Here is a 27,539-nt window from a genome sequence, read left to right as displayed (position 1 = left end):
TTTTTATTTCTGTGGTGAGAACCCTTAAGATCTATGCTCTTGGAAAATTTCAAGTATATAATAGATATTGCTAACTATAGTCACCATGCTGTGCATTAGGCCTCCGGGACTTATCTTGCATTGCTGAAACTTGGCACATTTTGCCCTGACTCCCCATTCCTCTCCTCCCCCTAACCCCTGTAAACCACCATTCTACTCTCTGCTTCTTTGAATTTGACTATTATCTATTCTACATATAAATGAGATCATACAGTATTTGTCTTTCTGTGTCTGACTTATTTCACTTAGCATAGTATCCTCTAGGTTCATCCATGTTGTTGCAAATGGCAGGCTTTTCTTCTTTTTTATGGCTGGATAATATTCCACTGCGTATATGTGTATACACACAGGATGTGTATATACACAGGTATGGTTGTGTGTGTGCGCATATATATATGTGCATATATATTTATATGTGTGTATATATAGTTTATATATATATATTTTTAATATATATATATATGCACACACACACAATCACATTTTGTTTATCCACTCATCCATCAGTGAGCATTTAGGTTTTCCCTACATGACTTTATGATGCTTCTTTCAAATGTACTCCTTCTACTGCCTATTCTGACTGCAAACTTCCAGAAGGGACTATTCTTTCCCAGAAAACCCCTTCCCACCTCTGACAATTATACTCATCATTTAAGCCTCAATAATTTATTTAATAAACATTTCCTTCCCAGCACTTTGGGAGGCCCAGGAAGGCAGATCACTTGAGGTCAGAAGTTTGTGACCAGCCTGGCCAACATGGTGAAACCCCTTCTCTACAATACAATACAAAAAAATACAATAATTAGCCAGGCATGGTGGTGCATACCTGTAACCCCAGCTACTTGGGAGACTGAAGCACGAGAATCACTTGAACCCAGGAAACAAAGGTTGCCATGAGCAGAGATCATGCCAGTGCACTCCAGCCTGGGCAACAGAGTGAGACTCTGTCTCAAAAAAAAAAAAGAAAAGAAAAGAAAAGAAGCATTTTTTCAACATCTCTCTGTGCAGCCTCTGCTAGGCAACAGGATATGTACAGAACTGAAAGGCAACTCTTCCCTTCAAGGAAATAACCTAGGGGTGAAGACACAGATGCAAAACAAAATGCAGTAAATTACATAGGCAGGGTATACAAAATACATCACAGACATGCAAGGAGAGGGAGCTAATTCAATCTAAAGAGGCTCTCAATGAAGCCTTGCAAATCACCTACAGTCGAATAAGTGGTCCTCCTACTTTTACTTTCCCCAAGTAAATTGCCACATTCTTGTGGCAATGTGCTTTCTGATTAAGAAATGATTTCAGAAGTCAGACAGCATGTCTTCAAATCCCAGCTCTGTCACTCACCTATCTTTGTGACCTCAGGCAAATCACCTTCTTTCTGTAGATGTCAATTTCATCTATCTCATTTATAAAATTGAATAAAAATAGCACATCTATGGTGTCAGTGTGAGGATGAACTTGTTCAATACATTTAAAACACTGTTACAGCAGTATCTGGCACTTAGTAGTTACTCAACAAATATTGGCTACAAATACATCGTTTTTCTCTTCTAAAATAAATTAGAGTTTGTTATTAGTATAACTATGACCTAAAATAAATCACAATTTCTTTGGGTAAATTTATCCATATTACCAAATTGCAAATAGTAGCGCTTTAATAATTGATTCTTTACTGGTACTTTTTTCTGTCTAAACTCCTGAAGTCTTCTCTTTCTCTAATCTAATTTGTATTTGCCCTTCACTATTGGTAACATTAAAGTATCAACTTCCCTTTGATGAAGGTCCGCAACCCCGGGGCTTGAATGGAACATCTCCTCTTATTAACAATTCCTTCTTTTTCGAGCTTGTCTAGTCTTTTCAAGCAACTTGGCCCTAAATTCCCCCTAACCCTGCTCATCTTCAGCTCCAATTCCCTGTATGACCCTCCCCCAAGATTTCCATGACTTCAGTCTGTTCAACAACAACTCCATTTCTGTCAGTCCAATCATCTCTGGGGTCTGGGTTCTCTCTCTTCCCATCCCCTCTGTTCATTTCAAAACCCTCTATGTTTCCACTGTTTTACTCATAGTAATGAATAAGCACCTGTACTGGCAGGACAAGTATAGGATGTCAACAAGTGAACATGTTCAGTAAACCCTCATCATAGAGTATTCATTAATTATGATTGAAGACATAATTTACACCCCCAACTTCAGCTTCTGGCCTAAATTACATTTTCATACCTTTGTATATTATTATCTCAGTTTGTTTTGTGTTGCTATAATAGAATACCACAGACTGGGTAATTTATCAAAACACACACACACTGACACACACACCCACGTACACACACACTTATTTCTCACAGTTCTGGGGGCTGAAAAATCCAAGATCAAGGTGCTGTTATCTAGTAAAGGCTCTCTTGCTGTGTCATCACATGGTAGAAGGTAGACTGACTAAAGAGAGAGCCCTTTCCTAAAAATCCGTTTAAAAATTGTATTCCTCCTTTCATGAGGATGGAGTTTCATGACCTAAACACCTCCCATGAGGCCCCACATCCCAATACTGTTATATTGGCGATTAAATCTCAACATGAGTTTTGGAGGTGACAAACATTCCAACCATGACAACGATAAATGAATGAGATTTGTTTTATCACAATTAAATTAATTTGTTGTATTTTTCGGTAACATTTAGGGGAAAGCTTATTTCAGCAGAAGCAATAAGTATGTTATAAATAATCCTTCCAAACATTTATCCTTATAATTGTAAAGTACAGCCATCAAGTAAGAGTTGAAAAGTAAATTAGGAAAGCTGGATTGCCTCTCAAATAAATAATCTAGCAGGTGTTTTGAAGAATGAATTGCATATATAAAGAAAAGTTTAAAGGAACTTTTCAATCCTAGAATGTCATAAAATATATGAAGCTCTGTCCCACTTCATAAATCAGTACTGTTAGTAGATCCACATCAGAGGGCAACTTTGTTTGCAAGTACCAACATAATTATAATGGAAGGCATCACTAGGAGTAGTTCGGCAAAGATCTGACCCAGGTGATTTACATAAAGGTTGTCTCTCCATAACATATACTTGGATGCAGTAACTTAAATTTGCTAATTGCTACTGTTTCCTAATTATTCTTGGGAGCAAGAGGGACAAATGATGCCCAGAATAAATTTGAAAAGCATATTGGAACTCTGAAGACAAGGGCAGAAAAGTGAATATTTTAGGATAAACATTTTTAACAACTTTTTCTTCTAAAGTATTAAATTTTCAATATGGTTAAAATATTGAAATAGATAGGTTATTATTGCAAGAGAAGTGTTGGCTGCATAGCTAATGTCACACAGTGAAATTTTGATTTCTGGGATGTGGCTTATGACACCAGAAAGACACTTGAGGCGATAAAGGTCATTATTTTTGAGATTCAGAAAGTCCAGGTAAAGATTTGTCCAGGTAATGGCTGATATGCATATAAATAACTTAAATTGAACATGGGGAATAAAAGCCCACAGTAAGTTGTGAAATAAATTACAAATTGAGCACATTATGAAGACAAATAGAGTGTAGAAACCACATTATAACAAACTAATAATAAAATTATTATTACAAATCAGTGAATGCTTGCTATATCCCAGGCACTTGAAGGATATCTGATTCAATGCCCCAGTATCCCTTTGAGGTAGGTAATTATTGCCCCCAATACACAGATTTTTTTTAAATGAGGCTTAATTGATTTAAATCTTGGTAAAATTCTCAGAGCTAGCAAATGGTAGAGATAAAATTTGAAATCAGGACCATCTAATTGCACAGTTCATCATGGTACCTAGACATTTAGGAGAAAACATCAGAGAAAAGGGCAGGAAAAGTCCTAAATCACCTCAGACACCTCTACACATAGGACATAGGTAAACAATAAAATAAAATTGTGATAACAGGTGAGAAATGGAACTTCATAGATGCCAATAAGACTTTGAAAAAATAGGACAATTATTCCCACGGTTGTCATTCTGGCAATACCAGGAGAGGAAGCTTTAAGCACACACACACACATGCACACATGCTGTCTATTAGAAAGAAAGGTAAAATTGTCTGCAAGTCCAGATGACATGTACCTGTAGCAATACTGAGTCCTCTCTGGGAAGAAGGATATGAATGAGGCATTCCTAACACGATCACAAAGTTGCAGCATGCTTTTTATGTATAGCTGCACATTTCTTTTGGCAGAAAGCAGACTTTTCTAAGTTCTTCCCTAAAACATACAGCAATATTTTATAAGCTTTAAAAAAGTATACAAATGACATTGGACACTATCCATGGCTCAGCAGAAGTACACTTTAAAGACACATAGGTTTTAGCAAAAAAAAAAAAAAATGAGCTCAATATGATTTAAGAGTTGACATGATCTGACAAAGGGCTAATATCCAGAATCTACAAAGAACTCAAACAAATTTACAAGAAAAAAACAAACAACCCCATCAAAAAGTGGGGAAAGGATATGAACAGACATTTCTCAAAAGAAGACATTCATACAGCCAACAGACACATGAAAAAATGCTCATCATCACTCGCCATCAGAGAAATGCAAATCAAAACCACAATGAGATACCATCTCACACCAGTTAGAATGGCAATCATTAAGAAGTCAGGAAACAACAGGTGTTGGAGAGGATGTGGAGAAATAGGAACACTTTTACACTGTTGGTGGGATTGTAAACTAGTTCAACCATTATGGAAAACAGTATGGCGATTCCTCAAGGATCTAGAACTAGATGTACCATATGACCCAGCCATCCCACTACTGGGTATATACCCAAAGGATTATAAATTACTCCACTACAAAGACACATGCACACGTATGTTTATTGCGGCACTATTCACAATAGCAAAGACTTGGAATCAACCCAAATGTCCATCTGTGACAGACTGGATTAAGAAAATGTGGCACATATACACCATGGAATACTATGCAGTCATCAAAAAGGATGAGTTTGCGTCCTTTGTAGGGACATGGATGCAGCTGGAAACCATCATTCTTAGCAAACTATCACAAGAAGAGAAAACCAAACACCGCATGTTCTCACTCATAGGTGGGAACTGAACAATGAGATCACTTGGACTCGGGAAGGGGAACATCACACACTGGGGCCTATCATGGGGAGGGGGGAGGAGGGAGGGATTGCATTGGGGAGTTATACATGATATAAACGTTATGCACATGTACCCTAGAACTTAAAGTATAATAAAAAAAAAAAAAAGAGTTGACATGGCTTCCAAATAAAAGATGATGTGATCGTAGTATTCATTAAGAGATCTATCTAATCTAGTTCCCTGAGAGAACTGACCTGTGCTATTCCCATATCTCTTGGCACACTCTGCTTCATTCTTGTCAAATATTTCAAGGGGGATTTATTGAACATTTAAAACGGAAAAAAAAACAGAATATTTGAAGGAGTTTTGAAGAAAATAAGCATGTTTAAAGTGAAAATAAATTTCAAACAACCATGGTGGCTACCCTCAAAGATGTAAAGAATTGATTGATTGCCATGTGGAAGAGGGTTAGATTGTTTTTATGGCTCCATTTGGTATATTTAAAAAGAGATATATTTTAACTTAAGGAGCAACTTAGAGTCATTGCTGCCAACTATGTTATACATCAGCTTGGAAGATAAAGAGCTTCTAGTGACCGGAGGTGTTCAGGCATCATCTGAACTGATGCATTGGTTAGCATCATTTCTTACTGAGTAATTGGATGCAGTGTCTTTTAAGAGCTCTCTCAGTGCTGACACTGTACTCTGCACATACGCCTTCACTGCCCTCCATGTGATATTGGCACACATTTGTGAAATATTTTGACCAAAATTAGAAGTCAGTCTTTAGAGATAACTAGCTTGAGGGCTTGCAATAGAGCTACATGGAGATTTAACCAGTGGCCTTGGACTCATTAGCACCATATCCTCCAAACCTGGCTCTTACACAGCCACGGTCAAAATGTGTTGGTGAAGCAGACTGGTAAGAAGCCATCTGAAGATATTCTTACAATTCATACTCATCTATATATTGAGAAGTCTGCCTTTTTATTTTCTCTATGGAGATATCTATAAGCAGGTAGTGGGTTGTAGGGAGATCAGTACTGCCAGTAGCAGCTATCCCACGATCTTCATGTAATTGGGAGACTCACCAAGAGGAAGCTCAGTGAAAATTTCAGGGCTGTGCTGTCTATTATGGTCTGCTATGGTATGATCACCCACCACTTCTGGTTTATATCTATGTCAAATTCCAACAGTTGCTGAGGCTGAGTGAGTGATGCATATAGTGAACTTTGACATGACTGAAGGAAAGTTAATTTGAATTATATCATCTCAGCAATACATCTCCTTGAGAATTTTAGAATAAAAACATCATCAACAAATCTATAGACAACATGGCAATTTTATATACCTCTTGTGGTTTTCAAATCATTCTTCCCTCCGAGGTTAATTATGATGAAGGTGACTCTATGGTTTTATCCCACTGGAGACAAGTTATCATAAGGCTAGTTACTATAGGAAAGTTATCACCAAGAAGATGAAGAGCATGTGCTTCAATGAATGATTGTGTTAACAGTGTGTTAATCAGATCAAGTTCTAGGAAAAGTGGGAATTTAAATGTGGCACAAAGGCCAAGGAATGCACCAATGTGAATTTAGAAAACTGTTAGGAAAATATTTATGATTACTTCTGGAAATAATTCTTCAGCCAATTTGGTAAAACTCTAAGTATTAAAGTGATGAGAGATCCAACAGGAAATCTCTAGGGTTTGGCTGTGAGTTATAAAGTCCATAAGAATGCCAAAAAGGCCAAAGAAAAAATAAAAGTAAAATAAATGAGTGGCAAAATCATATGTGGAGTTGGATCTAAAGGAAAGTTGAACACATAGAAGACTGAGTTAAAAAAAAAAAAACTTTTAAGTCCTGAAAAGGCAGAGAATTAGCCAGTATAAGAAGCTGAGTCTCAAAATTAAGGACCTTGATAACTCTACAGAAATGAAAAGTTAAGAAAGGCATTTTCTGCATATAAATTAATAACCAGTATTGGAGGATGAGAAATATAACGATTCAGAGCTGTTTCCCTTCTCCCCCAGCAGAGAGGATGAAAATGGGCCATTTTGGTCTTCAACTCACTGTATACCTCCCCAGAGGAAGTTAGAGAATAAGATTGACCTGATCAACTGGTATATTCAGCTATGGCTGGAAAGATAGTTCCCAGACAATCCCATTATTAACTGTGCTGGTGGCTACTTTGTACAGATTCCCTACAGGCTCAGTACAGACTTCCATATTATTCCCTGACAGGTTGATTCAAATGAGATCCATATTTCCTGGTAGGAAAACATGGTTAACAAGGTGCCGGATGCCAATCTGAGCCACACTCTCGACACCTGGCCTCTCAACAACTGGTGCTGCAGCCTCTTGTGGCCTCCCCGTTATTGCTCATCCCATCAGTCCTTCTATGGCATAAAACTGAACCATCCAGTATCTGCTCCAACTCCTAGGCTGTGGCTCTGCCTGATACCCACAGCTTATGATACAAACTCCACAGACATCATAATCTACAGCTAAAACACAGGTATAAGAGGCTTTCGACATTTCCAGACTGCCTCAGCACTCCTTCAAAAGCAAAATCAAGTAAGAAAATGTTTATCCTGACCATCCAAACCATGCATATGAGGTTGACTGGAAAGATTTGGGAATAGTGCTGAGATGAATGACTTGGAATTGCTACACCTGCTGGAGTTTATTCCACTCCAAAATGTCTTTATTCCATCAGGAAGGGAACTGCCCTGGAAATAGTTGCAATAGCTGGGGCCATCTCTTAGACAGGAAAAAAATCAGACACCAACAAAAGCCAGATTATAGCTCATTTTCTGTGACTTGATAGATTGAAGACAGACCATTATTTTCATAGACCATAACACCAAAAGCTACAAATGGCAAAGCCAGTATATCCTTTTGTTTCAAAATGTCAATTATAAAAAGCCTAGAGTTTTCCTATCATTACCAGTTTTCTGGATTCTTGTATGTTTCAGACAATGGAATTATTTTCTTTGTAGGCTTTTAAAAATAAATGTTTAAAAATTAGTCTAATATGTTGTACCACAGTCTGTCAATTAAGAAATAACCTCTTGTTTTAAAAAGAAAAAAGAGTCATGGAAACAATTTCTAGAATCCGTATGCTTTAAAACCTGCCATAAGATCATATTGTTCAGAATGAATGTGTGTGGTCCTCTTACCTGACCCTTTGGGTATTTTTTTTTTATTTTAAGAATCCCAGGACAAGCATGTGTAGTGATAAAAACAGCAAACACTACATGGATATTTCACCAAAGGCTGGTGAAACTCAAGATAGTTAAACTTTCATTTCCATCACTGGCTCTACTTAATGTTAGTATTTCTTAAACCAGGACTTCTTAGGAAGTTCAGTGGGGCACTAGCAAATCTGCACCATGCAGCTGGAAGAAACTTGTCCACATAGCCACTTTCCAGTCTTTGCTAACACTATCAGCACAATGTCAGCTTATTCTCCACTTCCAGTTGCTCTAATATCTGTTATCATCATGTTGACACAGTGTACATTTCCCTTCATTATCACCTCTGTCCTTTCTCCTTACTTTTATCCTTAGGTAAGTAGGACTGAACTCAGGTGAAACCTGTTTTTTAGGTTATGAAATAAAGAAAGAGTAGAAATACTGAGAACATGGGTAGTAAGAGAAGGAGGACTTAGAGATCTGTTTGTCTATATTAATTCTCCATCAGTCTAAATAGATTAAATACTGTTCCAAATTGATTATAATCAGAGGTGTACACTACCAAACACTGAATTACTCTCTCTTCATCAATGAAAACTGCCTACATGTAGCTTTTTATCAGAGTTCTTTTTAGGTGTTTCAAGAACAAAATTTTAATCATCAGGTTCTAAAAAGAAACAAAGTAGAGAGAACAGTCAGCCTCATTTGTGAAATCATGCATTTGTTCATTTCTTCCAATAAAATGTCCTGCTTACCTATTATATTGTCAAACACAGTGCGGGGTACAGGAAACACAGAGATGAGGAAAATAAGTATCCCACTGCCTATGGAGATGAGCATGTAGTAACTTAAATAGCCCCAGCAAGTCAGCAGATGATGGAGTTGTGGTCCATCTGTTTTGGTTTCTCCCACTGACTTGCAATTGGGATACCAACAAGAAATCTGATATTACTCCATATGAAGGAGGATGCATCCAATTTCTGTATGGTTTTACAGGAGCCTAGTTCAATAAAGCTGTAGTGAATGCTTAAAATGAAGCAGTGTGTATGACTTAAACAATTTGGACTTTGGAGACATTAGGCTTCAGAACCAAACTTGCATTTTAATCCCAGTTTTACAACTCACAAATTCCATGAAACTAAGTTTTACTGTCAGAAAAGTGGGTGAATATTTATGAAATGATTTTTGTATAACTGTGGTCAAAGTATGTATTAGCATGTGTATTCTTCTCCTTCTCTGAGCTTTTAATCAACACCTTGAGGACGGAGAATGCAAAATTATATAAGACCAGGAATACAGGAAGGTAACACATGGCAAGAGGAACTTTGAATATCACTTTATTCCCCAAGAAAAGATCAATTCTTATAAAATTAAATAAAAAGTATATATAGAGATGAATAAGAATATATATTTAGATAATACATTTTAGAGAAAAATGTATATCTCTAGGCATTGTTCATTGCCATTCTCATTGTATTAATTAAAATTCTAAATATTATTTGAAAGGGTTAATATTTCTTTATCAACCAGATTCTAAGTTTCTTTAGCATTACATTGAATGTTTGATACGAATTTCCTCCTAGAGTTTAAAAATGAGCTAGCAAACTCAATTTGTATTGTACTAACAATAGTACACTTATTAAATTATTATAATTACATATTGCAATCCTTATAATCTATTTGTTTCTTTAAAATTATTATATGACAGTCTCCCATATGTATCATATGAGTGTCTGATATAAATGTGTGTGTTGGGGGGTATGTAAACTATACAACTTTTATTTGACTTATATTTTGGATTTTGTTCTTTTGTTTTTGCAATGACTATCTTAATCTCACTATATATCGTAATTGAAATTGGCTTGAAAATTTTCTTCAAAGTTATATATCTTCATTTACTATACATGTGATCAAATGTGAATTAGGATGCTTAATGTATAATATATCAGCTTCATATGCCATGTTTCAAATTATACATTCATATCCTTTGAAAAATGTTTAAGATTAAACACATTTTTAAAATCATCATCACTATTGTAAGATAATCTTAAGGAACTATACGTCATGTCTAAAAACAGTAGAAAATTATACAGAAAGTCATCTACATCAATAATGTACACGGTACTTACTTACTGTATAAGTTTCCTATTGCTGTTGTAACAAAATTACCAGAAACTCAGCAGCCTAAAACACAAAGTTATTGCCCTGCAGCTTTGGAGTCAAAAGTTGGAAATGGGTCTCACTTGGCTAAAATCAAATTAGCAGCAAGATTGCATTGCTTTTGGAGGCCTTAGGGGGAAATCTGTGTTCCTACTTTTTCCAACTTTTAGAGGCTGCTTTCTGCATTCCTTGGCTCATGGCCCCTTCCATCTTCAAAGCCAGCAATAGCAAGTTGAGTCTTTCTCAGGTCACACTACTGACTCTTCTGCCTCCCTCTTCCACATTTGAGACACAACCAGACACTCTAGGATAACCTCCTTACTTTAAGGGCAGTTGATTAGCAGCCTTGATTCCATCTATTACCTTAATTCCTTTTTGACATTTAATATATCATATTCACAGGCTCTGTGATTAGAATGTTAACATCTTTGGGAAGCCCTCATTCTGCTTACCACAACTAGTAACTGTTGAATTTTATACCATCTATTCAAGGAAAACTGGTCTACTTTATATATTTTTCTTGTAATTTCAACAATATTTGCATAATTAATTAATGTTTTTGTGCCTTAAGTGTATTTGTAGAATTTTGTTAAATTCTTATAGCAAGGATTTCAGTATTCCCACTTTTTGTTTGTTTTTGATTCATCTTATCAATCTACTCTCATCAACCTAGAATAGAGTTACTGGATAAAATACAGGACATCCAGTTACATTTTAATTTCAGATAATTATATTTTAGGATGTCACAAATATTGTGTAGGACATATTTACACAAAATGATGATCCATTGTTTTCTGAAATTAAAATTTAACGTAACATCTGCATTTCTATTTAATAAGTCTAGCAACCCTAACCTAGGAAACTCTGAACCTTGCTCCTCTGGAGAACTGAGAAAGAATTTGTGGGATCATCTGGTAAGACCTCTCATGGAGAACTGAGACCCAAATACAAATGTGGTTGATGTGGTTGGAAGGGTTTCAAATAGAAGCAGGTTTTCTTTCAGAATTTTAAATGGCTCAAAATAAATATTTGGCTAACAGAAATCAGAAAGAAGCATGCTGCTATTGCATGAAATTAAGCCAAGCAAGCAACTATGTTTTCCTGACAGAAAGTATGCTTCCGGTAGAATAGCAGCAAGAAAGAGACCCCTTTGGTATCATACCTGATTACATGGCACAGGTTTAAATTAGTGTAATATTCTAAGAAAGAAAGCATGGTAGGCAATTTGAGAAATAAGCCATGATTTAGGAATTCATAGTATGAGTGGATCAAATTGAAAAATACTGTGACTTGTATATATCTTACTTTATCTAAGATATGTTCCAAAATTATCTCAAAGTGAATTTCACAATGCAAAAACATATTTTTGATTGACTGACATCAACAACTATGGTTATTTTCCTCCAGAAAATAAATTGTTTATGCTTTTTAATCAAATATTGCAAATATACGAATTCTTTTAAAAACACACACACATTTAAAGATTTCTTGACAGACTATGTTATTTGAGTGTGAAGAATAGAAAAAAAAAGTCTTATAAACAAATCATGCTATAACATATCTCTTTCTACTTAAAGTCATATTACGGTCATAAAAAATAATTTTACTTTAAATACAAAACAATTTGGTAATTGATATTAAATAATTGGGCTCAATTCTATTACATCACATGAAAATATGAACCATTTTGTGTCTGTTTAGAGCCAGTTTTACACCAAAAGAATACAGTGCTATAGGTACTATAGTTAGTGCAGGTTTACATAACAAGAACATAAACTTAACATTTCCCAAGTGACCAAATGCATCAGCACAAAAGTAGGGAAAGCAGAGTTTAGAGAATGCCAAAGGGATTTAGGTTGGTCAGCATGGCAACTGAAGAACGGCCATCTCACATTCATCACCATTACCAACAAACGAATAAAAAGAAGCAGGAGTCTTATTCAATACTCAAACCAATTCTGCATGTTAAACATTATTTTTATCCCCATTTTACAGACACAAGCTGAGGCTTAGAGTGGGAATATATGCCACATCACTTAATACATGCCCAAACCACAATTTGTGTTAAGCATCCAGTCTCTATATGCATGCTTGTAAATACTATACCATGCTGCCTCCATGCAATTAAACTAAATGTGATTTAATTGCTCAAGTTGTTATGTTAAATAGTGTAAAGTTTATAACTATCACACATTGTGATCAGTTAGAATTGATCATATAAAATATTATGTGTGTTGTGAATATGGCCTTTATTTTTCAAAACAATGAAAACTTATTTCAACTTGCACTAATATCTTCAGAGAGCCCCTGGATAATGCCCTAAGTTTCTGGGGAATTAAGATTCTAGAGAAAAGCAACTGATTTTGAAGGTTTCAAGTCTAAGGCAAATAATTATTTTAGATAGCTTGCCCTATAGGATTTTAAACGAAAGGAAGAGAACTCGTCACCTATATGGTTTCCATATTTGAATTAAGTCTTAAACTATCATGAATTTACTTTTAAGAAAAGTACAGGGTTTTTTTTTGTTTGTTTGTTTGTTTGTTTGTTTGTTTTTCCCCAATTACAAAAGTACTTTAAAGCATTGACTTTTTCTTAGGTTCCATAGGAAGAGTCAAGAGAAAAAGACATACAAGGAAACTTAACTGGCTCTTGTCACCAACACTTTACAACTTGTCATGACAGCACTGCTTAGTAGACACAATGTCCTTCCCTCTTTTTTAGCCATTGAGGCAGAGCAATTTATGATACTACATTAACTGGCAGTATAAGGAAAATGTGGTAGAAGAGGATAAGGAACTCACTAATGTGAAGCGAAATAAAAAATCAGTTTCTAAGAAGAGATGACTTTACACACTAACTTTTCTGGCGTCACATCAGTCTTCCAGCTTGTGGCTTATGTATTTCCATAAGAGGAAAAACATTTTGAATGACAAACAAGAAGTAATGATGAGTAGAATGTGCTACAGAAAAGTTAGGTAATGTTCAACTAGCAAAATCTGATATACTGAGAGGTGTCTGCTGTGAGCTATACTTTTATTTTTGCAAACAGAGAGCAAGAAATTTATAAATTAATGTAAAGTACTAAGTACTGAGTGTCTTTTTCCCCTTTCTGCCTACGATAGCTCATAAAACTTAAACATATGGTATCAATAGATACCCCATAGGGCTCTTTGGAAAAGTAATTCAGATTCTGGATCACACATTTGAATCATGCGATGTTGATGTGAATGCACTTGATTAAGGTTTATGAGACCAATAATCCACCTTAAGTACATTTATCTTCTAAAATGCTTCCTGCATTCATTTGCATCCCTCACTGAATATGCATAATAATCTTCATGTGCATTTGCTTAAAAATTAGGTCATGCCTCTGAGTAGTTGACCATTTCTTATGTAGCTGGTATATTTTTTCTAAAATAAGAGCATCTTAGAATTAAACAGACCCTTAGAGACTACCTAGTCAAGTTCTCATCTTACTTGAGGTAAGAGGACAAAGATTCAGAGAAGATAATTTCCTTAATCAGGGCCACAGAGATGTTAATGAGACAAGAATCTCAATTTCTTGTCTATCAGGCCAATCATTTCCTTTACTTTTAACTTTAACTCACTTTTTGGAACACATTAACTCAGAATTGGCTTAAAATGTTTGTCCTTTTTTCTTTGCTTTTTATCAATTTCAACAAAAACCTTGTACTTGTTGCAAGGCACTTTGATTGCAGGACTGGCAAGAAGTGAGAGTTGGGAAGAATGCACAAGAATTATAATGATCTCTTCCTGAGGAATCACTGAATGGAAATACAACCATAGTTGCATAAATAACTGAAGAACAACACAGAACACAAATCTGGAAATGTAAAATAATGGATATCCAGAGAGAGCACATATGTGTTCAGAACTTGTATTAATAGTTAGGGAAGATTTCATGGATTAGTCGATTTCATAAGAAAATTGGTTTCACTGAAATGAAGAGTGGTATAACAAAATGAAAGTGGTATTAACAAAAAGTTTGGAAAGCTTAGATTTGAGCTAATGATCAATAGGAATTAATTTTACTTTAAGAACCATTAATAGCACCATTGAGAGCACACATAGCAATTTTTACTGAGTAACTAATTTAATAATTATCCCTTTAAAAAAGTCTCTTCTACAGAATTCAAGCTCCATGATGGCAGGCCACTTCTGCCTCAAACAGTGCTGTTAGTATTCAGCAGAGTGATGGTGTTAAAACAATAATGGACTGATTGAGTAACTACAAAAGAAGTGGCAGTATACGGCCATATGACCCTGAACGTGCCTGATCTCATCTAAAAGAAGTGACAAACAAGAAGTATTGTGCAGTAACTTTATGGCAAAAATCTGGAAGTCACTTTCGAGTACAGTGATCAGTGTTTATGTAGCTGGCAAATTTTTTTTCTGAAATAAGATCATCTTACAATTCAACAGGGTTCACCCTGTGAACTAGAGACTTGGCCTTGGAAGTGAGAAGGAAAAAAAATAGATCTAGGAGAAATTTCAAACAAACACTATAATTTGTTGACAGTCTAAACAGGGTAAAAAGAAGAGAAGTCGGTGTCAACTTCCAAGTCTGGATCTCTGAAAGACAGAGATAATGTTGATATGGAAAGGAGGAAATAAAATAGACACTGAGCATAACAGAAAAACATACAGTAGGTTTTAAGCCTGAGGCCTATGGACAAAGGGAGATTTGACCTTGGAAATGAGAAAGAAAAACATAGATCTATGAGAAATTTCAAACAAACACTGTAATTTGTTGACAGAGTCTAAACAGGGGAAAAAAGAAGAGAAGTCTAAAAAGAAGTTTAACTTCTTTTCTCTAAACTTCTAAAAAGAAGTTTTTATTATTCTAAAAAGTTTAGAGAAAAGAAAATGGTTTAAATATAAATAATATTACCTGGTTTTTGGCACAATAGGAGACATTCAGTGAATAGGGACCATTTTAAATATGATACATTTGGGGTTTTCGATAGCTTAATTTCACAACTTGGGTTTTGGATTGCTTTCCGATCCCAGTTTTGGATTGTTTTAGTTCACATTTTTGAACATGTAAAAGGGCAGAGATTAAGAAAGCAGTGAGGAAAGCATGAATGCAACTTTTCTAGCAGGAGATACGTGAATGATGAGAACGTCAAGGGAATAGTGTCTGGGAGAAAGGCCAAAATCAGGGGCAACTTGAACAGAAGGAAGATGAGATAAAGAAGACAAAGAAACAAAAAGATTCAAAGCAATGTGGTTTCCCAGAGTGCAGGGGAGGGGAAGATACAAAATGAGGGCGTATCATTAGCAATCACCAATCTATACCTGCGCTATACATACAAACTATAGAAAATAATAAGAGAGGTGGAAATGAGTAATTGGAGGGCCTTCTTTGGAGACAAGTACATTATAATCCTATGGTAGGGACTGCCTCTACTCATTGTCAGTCTTCTTGCCATCTTCTACACATATTCTTCTTTTGCATTTCGAATGTAATTATTTTGTGCTTGCTATTGTCGGTTCTTAACAATAAACAGGCAGTGTAACCAAGTGTTCGATAAATTGCTCTTTGATTGGACATTTTAGCATGGGGAAAATGTTTTGTTGAAGAAAGGACAGCGCTGTAGTGATAAGCTGCCAGCTGATGTAAACACTTTAAGGGTTTATGACAGGCTCACAATCTACCAATACTATTTTCAATTCAATTCAATTTGAGTAGATGAGGATTTTGGAGAAAACAGTTGCCAGGAGAAACATATGACATTTAATCTTATCTGAGAACATGAAATCTTCTACAGAAGCTATAAGTACATATGTGTGTGCAATTTGAGTCTTAGTATATATTCAAAATGGTTATAGAGGAAGCTGTATTCTATAGGATTTAAGCCAACAGACAAAAGAAAATATATTTCTTAGTATTTTTCCCAAGATACACTTGACTTAACAAATAACATAGAGAGTCTAAAATTCCAAGGTGAAAACATTCAACTGATTGTAATTTTTGAACTAATTTTATTTTTAAAATGGTAACTTTAATTCCTTTTGTAAAATCCCACAAAAACCTACAATTAGTGTGGATGCTATTTGATTGGTTTAAAACTAGTCCCTGTTAACAGGATTCAAAACACTGCCAAAATACAGAACCCTGCGGATTACCTTATAGACTCAATATATTACTTTAAAAAATGATTTTAAAGAAAAACAACAGAATAATTGAAAATTGACTAATTCTGATTTTATATGCAAGGCACTCAAAATTACACAAAACTGAGTTGTGGTAAAGAAAAAAATATTTAGTGAATTTGGTCATGACCATGACAAGTAGCAAAAATAAAGATTACTCTAAAATTTGCCCAAGCACATTGGAATGTAAAATCCACTTAACTTTCAAATTTATATAATAAACTGGTGATTATATATTTAAATTTGATGCATCAATTTAAAAGTAAATTGGCTTTTATTTCTAAAGAGTGTGCCTTTTATTTCAACTATCAAAATTTGTTTCCACATTATTTAGCAGATTTGTTTACTCAAAATCATAATCTACCAGATATTCATGCTGTGTATCTTTACTTTTGCTTTTATCCACACAAATTGATTTTTATCCAATTTTCACTATTTTTGAGCCCAAATATTCTTCTCCATACTTGTCTAGATGCAGTCATTAGCCACTTAAAAAATGGTTTGCTCTTTTAGTCCAGACTAGAGGGAAAGTTATGGCTCTTCCTTCAAGTCCAATTGGGTAGAACCTTTGTAGCAGTCCCAAAGGAGGTTGCACATGACAAGCACAATTACATGCCATAAACTGCAAACATCTCATTTTCCATTGTCTTCTGTTCCTAATTCAACTTGAAATGAGTCCTCTTCTTTCCATTTCTACCACGACATGTCAAGCCACCAATATTTCTTGCCTGGATTTCCTCAACAAACTTGTTGTTTTATTTTTTCTTATCCATATCCCCTGCAATTCTTCAGACTTTCCACTGGCAGAGAAATTTCACAAAATATAATGGTACCGAGAACATATTCATGCTCAAAAAGATTAAATATACTCAAATCCCTAGCAAATGAAGTATCAACTTGGCTTAAATCCCTTCATAAAATGACTCCCAATTATCTGACTATCCTCATTTTATAGTAATCACATAATTTTTCACCCACACTGGAAAATACTTTTTCAGTGGGAAAGGTGTGCTATTAACAAGGAAAAAAAGGAATACGCGGCCTCCCAGTTCTCCTTGTGGCTATCTTAAATTTAAAACAGGTTTTTGGTCACAGGTTTTACAAACAATACCCAACTTTCCCTTTTCTGAAAGTGTAAACTCACTGTTTCTATTGTCTAGAAGGCTGTTTACATCTGTTTCTTTCCCTCTTTCAGGCCTTTTTAAATTCCCATTTCCTTCATGGAGACTTTCTTCCTCCGTTCACCATCCCTGGTCCCAAGACCTCATACTGTGAACTTCACCTCCATTATCTTACTCTGCCTTGACCAGTCACCTCTGCGCTTGGTATTATCCCCCTGACTTGACCCTTAAAAATCTGATGACTTCTTACTCATTTTTGCATTTTTCTGAATACCAAACAAAGGTTTTTGCTTAAAGCAAACATTTAATAAATATTTTTGATGAAATGCTATCACCAGCTATAAGCTAACATTTAAATTGTGGCCATGGAAAAGTATTTATTTAGCAATTATATTAAACCTAAAGAAGAGGACATTCAAAAACGATTTGTGTCAACCAAAGATTTTGGGTCATTTTACAAATTCAAAATCATTCATCCATTTCTGCATCTAAAAGATTTTTCTTTAAAAATTTATTATATATCAAAAGCCCCTAATATGAAAATATACCTTTATGTTGCCTTGGAAAAGTTTTTCTTGAGACTTTCACTTAAATTATTCTGTATGCAATGATTTATACTTGAATGATCTTCCATCTCCTGATCCCATTCTATAGAATTAATGAGTTTGAATGTTTTTTGTTTTGTTTTATTTTTCCTGTTGTGTAAAGAATGCACTCATATCTCTTGAGTTACCAATTATAGATTGCATCTATTGGCTACTCACAGAAAAAGACAAGTGATTTAGTGTTTGCACAAGTCCCCTCTCTATTGTCCCTTTTCACAGACCTCTCTTTTTTTTTTTTTTTTTTTTTTTAAACAGAGTCTCACTCTATCACCCAGGCTGGAGTGCAGTGGGCACAATCTCAGCTCACTGCAGCCTCCGTCTCCCAGGTTCAAGTGATTCTCCTGCCTCAGGGTTCAGAGTACGTGCAATTACAGGCACCTGCCACCATGTCAGGCTAATTTTTGTATTTTTAGTAGAGATAGGGTATCACCAGGTTGGCCAGGCTGGTCTAGAAGTCCTGGCCTCAGTCATCTGCCTGCCTCAGCCTCCCAAAGTGCTGGGATTATAGGCATGAGCCACCATGCCTGGCCAGACCCCTCAATTTTTTAAAGTTATATTACTATTTTTAATTTATAGAGTTTGTATAATATTTACAATACTCACATCAGTAGAAAGTATTTGTTTGTAGGCCAGGCGCGGTGGCTCAAGCCTGTAATCCCAGCACTTTGGGAGGCCGAGACGGGTGGATCACGAGGTCAGGAGATCGAGACCATCCTGGTTAACACTGTGAAACCCTGTCTCTACTAAAAAATACAAAAAACTAGCTGGGCGAGGTGGCGGGCGCCTGTAGTCCCAGCTACTCGGGAGGCTGAGGCAGGAGAATGGCGTAAACCCGGGAGGCGGAGCTTGCAGTGAGCTGAGATCCGGCCACTGCACTCCAGCCTGGGTGATAGAGCGAGACTCTGTCTCAAAAAAAAAAAAAAAAAAAGAAAGTATTTGTTTGTATATTTGTTTGTATATTTACACTACTTAGTATAATATTTGTTTGTATAATATTTACATTACTCACATTAGTAGATAAATTAATACTTCTTTATTTTGTTTTTTAGATTCCTTCTAACAATATAATACCAATTCAAAAAGCAATTACTATATTATGGCTACTAAATATTATTCCATTTAGATTCATTTAAGTAGCATAACTGGGCTTTCAGAAAAGGAGTAAGCATAATTATTAAAATCCTGGCTTTTAAACGATTATGGATATATACAAATATATAGAGGATATATTAACTATCAGGGTCTAATAATATATCCTTTCTCAAGTTAAAAAAAAAATCTTTCTAAATCATATGTGATTGCCACCGCCTTACTGTCTCATATCTGACATGCCCTTTTTTGTTTTGTTGTGTTAAACCTAGGATAATTCATATGTAGATATGTAGGCACTAGATTTTCTGGGCCATTTACATTTTTAGCCTAACATTGATTGATAGTTTGGTTGGCTATACAATTTTAAGTTTAAAACACGGTTCCCTCAAGAAAGACTTTGCTCAATTCTGTTTAGATTTCAACGAGGCACATGAGACATGATGTTCATTCTTTGTAGGTATCTTTTCTTCCCTTCTAAAAGTTCCTGGAATTTTCTGTCAATTAGTGAAAATTTACTAAGATGTTTGACCCTTTCCATTTTTTCAATTTTAAGAATTTTCTTTCTTCGGTTGTGAAACCTTCCTTCTGTCTTGTTTTTGTATTTAGATTACATCCATTCTTTGTCTCTGCTTCCTCTTCTAGGACTTTTATTAGACATATATTGGGATCTTGCATTTATGCTCAACATGTCTTAACTTTTCCTCATATTTTCCTTTTTTTTTTGCTTTTCTTTCTGGTTCTGACTTTTGTTTTGCCCTCTAGATCTCTGCTCTGGTTCTATGTTTCAGCACATCTGTTCAGCTCTTTATTTTCACGTTCATAATTTTAATTTCCGGGATAATATTCTTATTCCCTGACTGATACTTTCCATAGCCACTTGCATGTGTGTGTATGGGTATGTGTTCCATATTTTCTTGATTCACTCTTAAAATGCTAGTTAAAATTGTGTGTTTTAAAAAAACATTTTCTTATATTTCCTGAATTACCTGTGGGATTTTTTTTTTTTTCAGTCAGTTAATGTTGTTTTATTTGTTTCTTTTTTAGTCTTTTAAAATTCTGCTCTGGGTTTTCTGCAGTTATCCTGCCATCCTTAGCTGTTGATGTAGAATTATAATAGGAGGACCAGGCTGCATGACAAAGATTACTGGTGGGGCCTGTTTCTTTGTTTGAGAGGGCTGACTATGAACTTGTGAGTTTAGTGATTGTTTTACCTGGCTCACTTCTCTTAAAGATGCATGGATACTGGTAAGCGAGCAGCCTGGAACTTACTGCAGGAGAAACCTGTTCTAAGAGTTGAGAAACTTATATTCTTATCCTAGGTAGGACTGTATTTCCTATTCCCCCAGTCATATCTGAAATAAAATCACTTCCAATTCTGCCCTTTCTCTTTCAGCGCCTTATATATACAGAAGTCCTCTGTCCTCACATAATTCCCATTCTTTAGAGTTCTTTAACTTGCACTCTTTCTACATTAAGGTTGGAACAGAAAGGGGAAGTAACGAGGAGCCCAACTGGTCCAGATCTCCTGAAATGCAGTTCTTTAAATATTTCCCTGATGGTCACTCTGATGTCTGGTTCAGGCCTTTATGTTGACTTTAGGTTTGGAAATTATTTGGGACTTTTATAGTAAGAACTACTTATGCATCTTGGGTTGTGCTTCCCTTCTTTGAATTTCTCCATAAATCAGACCCAACTGGTTTTTATTTTTTAAGACTTTCTCAGTTTTACCAAATGTTGGTTCTAACAATATAATGGCTTCCTCTCATTCTCTCTCCTTCTCTTTCTCCCTTCCTCTTAGTCTTCTTTCTTTTTTTAAATCTCATTATTTTTATCACTTGTTACCTTAGATGGAGGACACACAAGTATCTTTGTGCTAGCCATTATCTTGAACCAGAAACCAGATTAAATTTCTTTTTACATATTTTTTTAATTATTCAAATAAATCTGTTTCAAATTTATTTTAGATAGCCCAGAATATATATTAATATTTGGTTAAATATTTTTTCTACACTTTAAGGTAGGTGGTACTAACCCATATGATACCGCATTTAGATTTTTCTTTTACATTTCCCAACATAAATATATATATGTGGTTACAGCCAAAAGGAACTGTTTGCTTTCAATCTGTTCTTCCTGGCACCCTGTATGTTCCATGAGATACAAGCATCTACTGAAGAATAAAAAATGTCCTACAAAATCATAAGTAAATCAGTCACTACATTCTGCATTATCAACAGTCCTGGGTGTCATTAAGATTCTGTCTGTATAGAAGAGATTAGGTTTGTGTATATGATATTCTCCTAAAGCATTTTAACATAAAGTCATGGTCACTATGACTCTGAAAATATTTACATTTCAGTCTTAATCAAATCTAGTACCTCAGGATTTTTCAATCATATTCAGAAAGCTGAACCATTTCAATGTGTTAGCTCTAGCTGTAAGTTCCCAGGCTGAGTATCTAATGGTCTAGTTGCATAACTTGTTGTAACTGGGAGGAGAATTCAAACTCTTTGTGAACTCAATTTCAATTGAAAACTGAGTGTAAAAATACCACAGTGCCACAAATAATCAACACTTAAATTAAGTAATCTTCAGCCCCACAGCTTCCTCAGAACCCCCAAAAGTAGGAGGTGTAATCTAAAAAGATTCATTGAGCAAATATTTCTTTGTGCTATGAAGTAAGATGGCTTTCCTCAAAAGAATTTCTTTAAATGTTAAAGTTGGTAATTTTCTGCAGGAATAATATGTAGCACAATCAGAAAAAAAAAAAATGAAAACAAAAACTTACATAAGGCAGCATTCCCTAGGAGAGCTACATGTCCTGCCTGCATGTGCACTACATGAGAATTCCATGTTTCCTCTGAATCTTCACAAGCATATCATTTAAACTAAGAGCATAAATGAGGCCACATACACGCTTTCTTTTCCAGTTTTTTGAAAATTTACTTCCCCCTTCCAGAGCAGATTGCAACAGTCTCATATAATTGATCTTGTCCACAAAAAATCGACCACAATACATTAAACAGTTCAGTAATGTGGCACAGCTCAAAGGAATCTGCTTCAAATGACTGTGAACTGACAAGGAAATAAAATGGTATATAGTTGGCTGGGTGCAGTGGCTCACGCCTGTAATCCCAGCACTTTGGGAGACCGAGGCGGGTGGATCACTTGAGGTCAGGAGTTCAAGACCAGCCTGGCCAACATGGTGAAACCCCGTCTCTACTAAAAATACAAATTTAGCTGGGTGTGGTGGTGCATACCTGTAATCCTAGCTGCTTGAGAGGCTGAGGCAAGAGAATCGCTTGAACCTAGGAGGCAGAGTTTGCAGTGAGCCAAGATGGCGCCACTGTACTCCAGCCTGGGCAACAGAGCGAGACTTCATCCCAAAAAAAAAAAGGGGGGGGGAGTGGGGGGAAGAAAATGGTATATAGTTTACCAACAGGTAGCCTAAGATAGTTATATGCAATATTTAATTATTACAAACATACAATGTGGATACTGATAATCATTTCTACTGCCCTCCTTTAAGGAAATGGAGAAATGTCAGGAGACAAAGTACGGCTGAAAATTTTCCTCTGGTTTGACCTATTCTGCAAATCTCTTCCATCATTGTCCAGGTTATTGACACTCTTTCTGCAGGATTTTCAGGCTGTTCTTTTCTCATCTGTACTATTCCTTAGAGCAGGAATTTTATTACTGATCTCCGAACTACCTCTCAAAACTTTTATTAGAGTTATTCACATTTCAAATTGTAATACAAAGATTTCAGCAACTGCTCTCTGATGATATTTTTTTCTTCCAGTATTGTCTGCTAAATATTTGAAGGCAGGTACACAATGCCTCAGGAACAACTCTGTCCTGTCTCCAAATGCTCCAGATTCTTCTCTGCCTCACAGCCCTCTTTAACTGCTGTAATCTATAAGATCTACTCTTCGGGGAAGGCTCTATGTTTAAGAAAACACTTTCAGCCTGGGTGCACTGGCTCATGCGTATAATCCCAGCATTTTGGGAGGCTGAGATGGGCGGATCATGAGGTCAAGAGATCGAGATCATCCTGGCCAACATGGTGAAACTCCATCTCTACTAAAAATACAAAAATTAGCTGGGGGGGTGGGGGGGGTGGCGTGTGCCTATAGTCTCAGTTACTTTGGAGGCTGAGGCAGGAGAATCACTTGAACCTGGGAGGCAGAGGTTGCAATGAGCCAAGATAGTGCCCCTATACTCCAGCCTGGCAACAGAGCAAGACTCCATCTCAAAAAAAAAAAAAAAAAAAAAAAAGAAGTAAGAAAACACTTTCAGTTCAGTTGGGAGTCTGTTCAGATATGATCTACCTGGCAGAAGAAATTGAGACAATTACTTGGATAAATCAAATCACATCCTCCTACTCTATTCATTTGAATATATTCAGTCATTAAACAAATATTTTTTAAAGACTCTATTACAGACTCAATATTATGCTGAGTGTTGAAGATAAAATGGTGAACAAAAATCAAATAAAGTCCTTGCCCTCGTGGGTAACAGTCTAATGATAATGATAGCCAACATTTATTCACTGCCAATTATGTGCATGAAACACTTTTTATGACTCCCGTCATGTAACTTGCAGCAAAACAAATATGAGGTATCTATTAGTACAAAAAACACACCATACAGAGACAAAAGAAGTTGTGTGTGTGTATGTGTGTTTCTTTTAAATAATCGACCCTCTTCCTGCTTTTCCCCAGAATATATGAACTCAAGTTTTCTCTAGCTCGAGAACAGGGCTAAGTGCGATGGCAGGGGGTTGCTTTACATTGCTTTGTATTGGAATTTGTATTATCCAGGGGGAACTCATTACCACCTATAGATACATAGGCACTTGCCTATGTTTTCTCAGCGATTTAGCAGACACAGAATTTGAACCCAAGATTTCATGTTCAGGAGCTTATGCTCTTTCCTACTCCACTGGCCCACCTGTGTAGCCCTACACTCTTCTGCCCCTAAAGTAGATAAATACAGAAAAAGAACAAGAGGGGTGATATGGCAAAAGTATCTCAATAGTTGCATCAGTTCTCCTTTGCTTTGTGAATTATGGATGAAACAAAGGACAACTATAATAATTCTTTCTTGCTCTTCTCTTTAAACATGTAGTAGCCCAGTGTGAGAATAAGTGATAATGACAAATTTTTAGAAAAAAATATACATGACCCATTATTAAATGGGAAACCATTTTTTTCAGGAAAAAAATTGTTATAATGGAGATTACAGTAAGATGCATACAGAAGATTCCCATTGTGCTGTAGTCTAACTTAAATCACAAATATGACTTTATATTATTATATCATTAATATTAACTCATTGAATAGGCATTTATTGAGAATGGACTATAAGAAGAGCTGTATATTAAGAGACATACTCATTCAGACATTGCTTATTGTCCACAGATTGAGAACGATGACTTTTAAAAGTGAGAAGAGGAAATAAAGGCGCAGGAGTGAGTAGAGGGAGGAGTCTAAGGTGACACCCAGGTTTCTGACTTAAGCTGCTATGCGTCCTGAGGCCACTGGAAGAAAAGCTGGTTTGAGATTTATTGGAGGTTTTTTCTTTTCTTTTCTTTTCTTGCCTTTTTGAGTTTTATTTTCTTTTCCACTTTGAGAGTGTTTTGTTTTGTTTCCATCGGATGCTCTAGATGACGCACAGTGCTCACTGGAGGTTGACAGTGTCATAACCCTTGTCTGATTATCTCGATTTTACAAGCCCAATTAAGGATGATAAAATATGTGTTTTAGAGATTTCTGCCATCCTTACAGCCCCTTACCATCCCTAAGGATACTCCTCCTGACTATTAAGTCAATTACATTTTAATTTTTTTCTCTTTTCCATACAATTATATGAGTTTGTGTTATTGTATGGCTATGCCTCAGTGTTCTAGCCTTCCTTCACACCACTTTTCTATAGGGAAACAAAAGGTGCCTTTATACCAAATTTAGTTGAATTCATCAGTACTTACAAATGATGTTATTAAAATCTATTGGGAAAAATGATTCGTCTTGATTTCAAAAACAGAGGACAAAGAAATGTGGGGAAGTTAAATGATATATCATTGAATAAAGACACTTCAGAAAGCTGTCTGTCTTCATAATTGCTACAAGTGTCCCTTTATAACTTGATTTTACCCAAACGTTTCCCAAAACATCTGTCTAAACTTTTCAACTAAGTTGTTATTCCTGCTTCTTGTAATTTCAGAGAGACCAGTATGGTTCGATGCATTCTCTGACGTTATTCTGAGAAGAAACAATTAAATGCATACTGGAAGACATTTTGCTCTTCAGCAAGTTGTAAATTCGGTGTCACCAATGCACAGTCACAGAATGCACAGTTCTATTGTTTGCTTTCTCATCATAGATCTGACCCCTCACCATCTTCTCCTGCCCTTGAGCTTGATCCTTTTCTGACTTTGAGCCTGGCACCTTGCTGGTGCTGGCAGGCATCAGGAAGGCATGGGCTAGGAGCCAGACTGAGCCTTGCAAAGGAGGCTCAGAGAAGCCGACTGACATGGGCTCAATAATCAGCTCAATGACGGACACAATGCTCAATAAGGAGTTGCTGGGTTAATGGATGTGTGTGCTGGCTAGCTGTAGTAAACACGTCAAGCTGATAACATGGGGCTGATTGTCTGAACAATACAAATGAAAATGGAGGACTGACCAGCTCTTTGGCCCTCCAAGGTCAATACAACATATTTAAAGCCTTCTTGTAGAGATACACAAGTTTTGTTCATTTTTAATATTCATGTCAATAATTTATGCAATGTGAAAACATAAACATTCTCAAGCATTTTCTTTTTTTTTTTTTTTTACTGGTAGAGACCAGGTCTCACTCTGCTGCCCAGCCTGTAGTGCAGTGGCATGATCCTAGCTCACTGTAGCCTTGAACTCCTGGGCTCAAGCAATCCCTGCTGCCTCAGCCTCCTGAATAGCTAGGACTGCAGGTGCACGACACCATACCTGGCTAATTTTTTATTTTTATTACTGTAGAGATAGGGTCTTGCTATGTTGCCTAGACTTGTCAATAATTTTATGTATTGTCTTGAATAATAAAAGAAACTTGGACAGAGAATAACAGGTAGCAAATTTTCAGATGTAGATTTACGGTAATGCATAATTTTGTAATATGAAGTACCTCAGTACCAAAATCTTAGCTACTTATAATGTGATAGCCCTTGATGTAGAGCTAATCTGAATTTGACATTTCCATGACTAAATAATTTGTGGACTCTAAAATATTCTCAAAATTCCTAGAGTTAGCATTTCTTAATTGATTTCTTTAGTCTTTTTTACATTCAACTATATTATACATACAAAATGAATCCATTAACATATTTTATAATCTGTCTTTCAGAGTGCTTCTTAGATTTAGTTTGATTTAAGAAAGCTAAGAAAGAAAAAGGAATTTTGCTAGCCACACTCAATCATGTCTGCATAGGCATAGCTATATAGACACCCATAAAATTACACGTAACCCCCAGGTTTTCAAGTGAATGAACAACTCCCACAGTCTCAGCAACACAGGGCAACCTCCACCCTCTGGCATATTCATGTGTCCATTTCACTGTGAAATTCTTATCATCTTCGTCACTGCTCCTCAGGGGGCATCTACAACTCTGCAGTGTTACTGTTCTGAGAGAAAATGGTTATTTTTTAAATTTTTCCTTCAAAAAACGTATTTAATAGAATCACAAGTTTATTCTCTTCAGCAGCAAGTTTGCTGAAGTACATTATTTGTCCAAAAATAGTTGAAGGCCACATTGATTGAGGAAGGGATGAATACTCATACTAATGAGCTTTCTGTCCCCTTGTTGTGGAAATTTTCTGTGAATTTGCTGGGATTTTCTGCTGGGTCATGCAGAACCTCCTTGGAATGCTGTAGCCTGGGAAATGTAATTACCCCAGGATGTTTCATTTTTCTCACAATCTCTGATGGCACAGGATGGAACAATCAAGTCCCCAATCTGAAAGAACTCTCTCACATGCCCGTCAGGGCGGAAGGGCTATCATTACAGAAAGACAGCATTCTCCTGCTTTTCAAGCTGGTTTATCTC

The 27,539-nt window shown here is 36.0% G+C and overlaps 1 protein-coding gene across 1 annotated transcript in view; it reads right to left on the bottom strand.

Annotated features, from left to right (window-relative positions):
- Nucleotides 1-27,539, bottom strand: part of GRM8 (glutamate metabotropic receptor 8) — an 832,302-nt gene that overhangs the window by 72,963 nt on the left and 731,800 nt on the right. The gene's annotated exons all lie outside the window — the stretch shown is intronic.

The sequence above is a fragment of the Trachypithecus francoisi genome, unplaced genomic scaffold, assembly GCF_009764315.1.
Source record: "Trachypithecus francoisi isolate TF-2019V2 unplaced genomic scaffold, Tfra_2.0 Lachesis_group4, whole genome shotgun sequence".
Lineage (NCBI taxonomy): Eukaryota > Metazoa > Chordata > Mammalia > Primates > Cercopithecidae > Trachypithecus > Trachypithecus francoisi.
Note: the sequence above shows the minus strand (reverse complement) of the source record. Positions and strands in the feature narration are given on the sequence as shown.